Source organism: Patagioenas fasciata, chromosome 27 (assembly GCF_037038585.1).
Source record: "Patagioenas fasciata isolate bPatFas1 chromosome 27, bPatFas1.hap1, whole genome shotgun sequence".
Lineage (NCBI taxonomy): Eukaryota > Metazoa > Chordata > Aves > Columbiformes > Columbidae > Patagioenas > Patagioenas fasciata.
In genome coordinates, this window is record NC_092546.1 from 2,168,616 (window position 1) to 2,174,615 (window position 6,000).

General features: G+C 53.6%; 1 long non-coding RNA gene across 1 annotated transcript; it reads left to right on the forward strand.

Moving 5' to 3' along the window:
- The first annotated feature begins 410 nt into the window (after positions 1-410).
- LOC139825706 (uncharacterized) lies at positions 411-1,371 on the forward strand. Its single transcript, XR_011735931.1, has 3 exons — positions 411-481; positions 933-1,015; positions 1,342-1,371. It is a non-coding gene; the product is annotated as an uncharacterized lncRNA (long non-coding RNA).
- Positions 1,372-6,000: the final 4,629 nt, after the last annotated feature.

The following is a 6,000-nucleotide window of genomic DNA, read 5'->3' on the forward strand; positions in this document are numbered from 1 at the left end:
AGCAGCAGCAACGAGTAAGCTTGAGCACATGACCATGGAAATGTTCTCTCGCCCTCTCGACTCCTTCCTTTAAATCGCCAGTGAAACCCGCTCTCCGGGGCTCTCCTAACAAGGAAAACTCTTGCAAGAGCGAGCTCTCTGCCTTCCACCTTCTGAGCCGCGATTACCGTTTCTTTCCAGCTGGGACACATCTCAAGGCAGCACAGTCATTGACCAGGTCTTTGGAGGACTTCTAAGATCCAGAGGTGATTTTAAAAAACATCCCTGTCCTTAGAACGGTCTGTGGCTCCTCCTCTCTTTGTGTTAAACTGCTTTTTGCAGGCAGCAGCATGTCCAGGCTGCACTGGTCAATTACATGGGCAGAGTCAGTGTCCGTCCCAACCTGAGAACCTTTTCTCCTTGCCTTCCAGTAACATGCTGGAGCTGCAAAGCTGTTTCAGACACCTATGAGGCATTCCTTGATATTCCTTTGGATATCAAGGTAAGATGTTTGGAAATGGTGGTGCAAAATGTTTCAAGGTCCCTGCAGGGGCCTCGTTTATCTCCAGAAAACTCCGTTGCCTTCAAACTGCGGGTTGTTACCACGCAAGATGGTGGTGGATGGGAAGGGAACTGGACTTGTGTGCTCCTTCCGTAGAAGCCCTGTAAATGGTCTCCCTGCGCTGGGTGCCAGCTGGGCAAAGAGCAAGGATGCTGTCGACAGCCATGACGACGCTGTCCTACCGCCCTGCTTTGGACTCCTCAGTACGCACGTGATTGCTGGAGGGGTGGCTTTTGTGGCTTTTGCTGGTTTTGACCAGGCAGAGCACAGGACACTCTGGTGCTGCCCAGGAGCAGCTGTTTATTGGGTTGACGCTGGCACCACATGGGGAGCTATTTCTTGGGATTTTGAGTTTCCAGGAGCTCAGTGCTCTCCTTTCTTTCTCATCCAGGCAGCCTCATCTGTCACCGGAGCTCTGGAGGACTTTGTCAGACCCGAGCATCTGGATGGCGAAAACAGCTATAAATGTAGCAAGTAAGATCTTTACTAATGACACCTCCATAGTAGATACTGGGTTACGGTTTTGCACGTCTGGAAGCAGTCGTTAGGTTTGGACATCACTGAGAAACCCAGTCGTGACACAGCTTGGGGTTTTTTCTGTTTGTTTGGTTTTCTTCGCCGTACAACTAAACCTCCTGAATCATCCACAACTTGGAATAAAATGCATTTGTTTCTAAGATGGGTACATTTTTCTTCCCTTCTGCCTGAACTGGGCAAAACAAGCCTTAACTCAACCCTACGTGGATGGGGGGTGGAGTGTGGGCAAGACAGGTTGCAACCGTTGGGTCTGTGTTTTCAAGGTGTGAACAGCGGGTCAGTGCATCCAAGAGGCTTACAGTCCATCAGTCCTCCAATGTCCTGACCGTGTGCTTGAAGAGATTCGATCCTCTCTCTGCCAGAAAGATTAGCAAGGTATGTAAACAACGCATGGCCACGTTGTCTGCTTGGAAGGAGTCCTTTCCCAAAGGAGAATGCTTGTTTTGGAAGTTGTTTGTGTCTGCACACGATGGCTATGGAGTGCAGCTGTCTGAGAAAAAGAATTGCAACAGCTCTGCCCTGCTCTTCCCTTGTGGCCAGAGGAAAGTTCCAGGGTGAAGATGAGCACCTGGGCGCTCATAAAGAGCTGGTTTGGCCGAGAACAGTTTTCTGCCACTTTGGTGATGACACGGCAACACCTGTTTCTGATGAAATGAGAAGATCCTTTGACAGGATTTTCTCAGGCTGCTTCCCAAAGACTCTCAGGACAATTTGGGAATCCTCTTGGTCTCTCCTTAGGTCGTGCGGTACCCAGAATATTTGGACCTTGGCAAATACACATCTGAAGCAGATGGAGGACCACTCCTCTACTCCTTGTATGCCGTCCTGGTCCATGAAGGCCGCAGCTGTCAGCAAGGACACTATTACTGCTTTGTAAAGGTAAAAGTGTGGTTTGCATTGGTCTATCGTGTCCTTCAGTGATGTACTGCCTGTGTTTTTGTTTCAAAAAGCCTGCCGTTCATCTGAAGACAGAATTGCTTTGCTTTGCAGGCCAGCGATGGACGGTGGTACAAGATGGACGATGCGTCTGTGGTTCCGTGTGACATCCAGACGGTTCTCGGCCAGCGCGCATATTTACTCTTCTATGTCAGGTAAGAACAAGCGTGAAAGGGTGTTCAGAATACACTCCCTCTCCTGCTACTGATCTTGTCGTTGCTGTTCTTCTCCGGCGGGTTTTGCTTTCTGTCCTAAGAGAGAAAGACTGAGCTGAGTTCTGTCTGCTCTGCAGATGGCCCCGTCCTTTCTTCTTCTTCCTTGTTTGACACTAATCTGTTGTGCTTGCGTAAATTGCTATCTGTCTGCTCTCTGGGCCTGGCTGGCTGTGAAAAGAGGTGAAACGGGGGTCCGAGCGGGTGGAAAGATGAATTCCTGCTCTGACTGGCAGAGCACCATCTAATTTCCAGCTTCCAGTCCGGGTTCAGTCTTCTGTGTGTCATATCAAGTGCTGCCAGAAGATGCCAGGATGAGAGTGAAGCCACGTGGAGGCTGCCAGAACAACCCTAGACTAAGATCCCTGTTGTTTCTCCAGGCATCACGATGCGACCCCTGCAGCGGGCGCTGAACGCCAAGAGACTCAGAGCACTGGGTTGGCAAAGTCGGTTCAAGAGCCGAAGAGTCCATTTTCTGAAGGCTTCGTGGCACCGAGAAAGCCGGAAGATGAAGCAAATACGCAGAGGAGCCACAGGAACGGAAGCCCACGGGACTGGGCAGCGCCTCGCCCTCAGCGCTGCCCCACGAAGAGAGGGCACTCTGCCACTGAGGAGGGGGAGAAGCTGGACGGGAGCCACCCAGACTGTCCGCCTGCCAAGCGCAGGTGCGCCGGCCTTGTGCAAACGCAGAAGCGCGCTCCCCGTCAGCTGCGGCGTGGCCGTGGGATCCTGCGCCGCTCTTCCCACAGGGACAGAAACAGCTCTGCGTATGGCAGAAGATCCATTTGGGAAAGGCTGTACGGCTCGAGCGGCCGCCGAGCAGACGGGCACCCTGGGTCGCGACGGGAGCAGCAGCCTGGGAAAGACTCCCTTGAAAAACAACGTGTGCTCCCCCCAGTGCCCGTTCGCCCAGAGGCTGCAATCGAAAAACCACCGTGCAGAAAGAGAAAACTCTCCTGTGCAGAGGAGGGTGAAAGTGCGCCCGAGAGAAAGCGGCGAAGGACAGAAATGAGCCCTCTGGTGATCCAGCCTTGAAACGGAAATGCCAGAAAGGGAAGAAGATCACGAAATCCAAAGAGAGCACTGGAGAGGAGGACTGCAAAGGAGGCTGCGTTTGCAGCCTCACCTGGCAATGTTGCCAGCCTCTCTGCCAGGTGTTCCAGTGCACGGCTTATGGACAGAAGCGTTCAGTACTCGTGACTGAAATTACCATCGAAACTGGCAAGAGACCGTCAGAAGCCACAGACAAACATTCTCAAGAGGATGCTGACCACAATAAAATTGCCATCATAGCCAAACCTGGTTTTAAGTGGCGCATCTGATTTCCCTAGAGAGTTTGACGACTCAGGAAAGAATGGAGGAGCCTGATTTGGGTTTTGTTTGGTTGTTTACTTATATAAGTTTTTTAAATTTCAGACTTCATCGATGCAAGCAGCCTTGTGAGCTGGAAGGGCAGAAGCTTTCTACAGCTGCTGAGCATATTAAGTTAGCATGTAGAGTTCTCAGTGCAAATGTGCCGAAGCACAGAGCATCTCCAGAGCTGCTCGATTAGAGACTCAGGTGCTTGCGTTCTCCTGGCAAACATGGACAGCAGTGCTGGGGAAAAAAGACAACAGTGATGAGTCTTGAGGATGATATTGGAGCGTCCTACAGGTTCAAGCAGCTTCTGGCCCTCTCCTGACTGCTGCAGTATGTTGTTCCTTTTGTTGTTTTCCCCCTTTTCTTAAACACACCATCACAGAGGTGCCACCGCTGATTGGCTCAGCCTTGGCCAGGTCTGTCTTGGAGCCGGCTGCACTGGGCTCTATGGGACACAGTAAAAGTGTCTCAGGGAAGTTGCCGCTGTCACCCTTTTATTCCTTTTTGCACCGAGGACAGCCAATGGCATTTGAGGGGGTGGGGAGAAGGTCCGTGATTGATATGTAACCAACCAATAAACTTTGAGGCTGCAGGGGAGGGGGCAAGGGTTGAAAGGCTGGGCACTGTGAAGGGCAGGCCATGCTGGCTCCACCAACCATACCTGGAAGGAGAGTGGCACATGGATGATTGACAGGCTTTCTGACCAATCTTTTGATGGGAGGAGCAAGGGTTCAGTCCCAGTCAGCCGCCCAGAGGAAAGGCCAAGCAGCCCCGGCCCCAGGGCCAGGGCCCCTGTCCCCCCTCTTTCGCCTCCCCCTCGGCCACCCGCATGTTCTAGAGCCCCCATCTGCACGGCAGCCACCCGCTCACACAGTCAGTATCCCGGGCCGTGCCACCAGACGGCAGCCACGTGCCACCCGGCTTCTGTACCAATGAGTTTCAGGAGAAGACTGCTCATTGACAGGAATTCAACACGTTAGAGCGGAAATCTCAGCAGAGTACTGCCAGCAGCTGCCCTGGCGCTCCAGCACGCTCCAACTGCAAATACTTCATTGCCAGCTGCATCACTTGTCTTTCTTGGGTTTTATTTCTCTCTCTATTTGCCTTTTCATTACAATTTGTAATTATTATCATTATTTCACTTCGATTATTCAACGCTTTTGATCTCAACCCACAAGTTTTCCCAATTTTATTCTGATTCTCGTGGGGTCATGGGCACCAAACCCAGCTTGGGTGGGAACCACCGGTTTCCCGTTGTGTTCAGGGCCCAAAGCGCCATCTGTAGCATCTGCCCGTCCTTTTGAGTGCCCAGAGCCTCCTTCTTAGAGCCCAAACCCTCACTTTTAGGGTCCTGGCATGTCTCCCATCACCCACGGCCTTTGCTTAGAGCTCACAGCTTCATTTTTAAGTGGACCTCGTTGCCTGGCAACAACCCCCCAGAAGTCAGTGTGGGAGTCAGGACAGCCAATGGCATTTGAGGAGGTGGGGAGAAGGTCCGTGATTGATATGTAACCAACCAATAAACTTTGAGGCTGTAGGGGAGGTGGCAAGGGTTGAAAGGCTGGGCACTGTGAAGGGCAGGCCATGCTGGCTCCACCAATCATACCTCGAAGGAGAGTATGGATGGATGATTGACAGGCTTTCTGACCAATCTTTTGATGGGAGAAGCAAGGGTTCAGTCCCAGTCAACCGCCCAGAGGAAAGGCCAAGCAGCCCCGGCCCCAGGCCCAGGGCCTCTGTCCCCACTCCTTCGCCTCCCCCTCGGCCACCCCCATGTTCTAGAGCCCCCGTCTCCAGGTCTCCACTGCATGTGGAACACCCTGGGACCAAAGCAGCAGCCGCACGGTGCTCTCTGCACTCCCCCTGTGTGGGGGAGTGGGAGCCGTGCTGGGCCGGGGGGACCCTCCATGGGCACCCCCTGCGCCAACCCCCATCGCCAACAGCCCCCGGCTCTGCCCAGGCACATGGGCATCCCCATGGGGTGAGCTGCTGAGCAAGGAACGGGGCTGCAAAGGGTGAGGAGACTCACTTCTGGGAGAGGAAACGGGAGAGATGGCCCCAGGGACGGGGGAAATTCTCTGGAAATGGGATTTTCTGGGCACGCATCAGCCAGGCCAGGGCAGGGGTGGTGGGTGCTGGGAGTGCCCGGGGTTGGGGATGGCGAACGGGCCGAAGGTGCCGGGGTGTCCGAGCAGCCAGGGATGCCGTACCTGCTGGTGGGGCCTGGGGGGCCGGGGGTGCCCAGGCTGCGGGGAAGGGCTGCTCCTGCCCGGGCAGTGGGCACAGGGGGGCTGAGCCTGCAAGAGAGGCAGGAGCCATGGCCGGCTGTCCTGGTTTTGTTAAAAACAAGTTTCTCTTTTAGCAAATTTTTGCCTGTCAGCTAAAGCCTTCATATTAGCTGCATTTTCCTGGAGA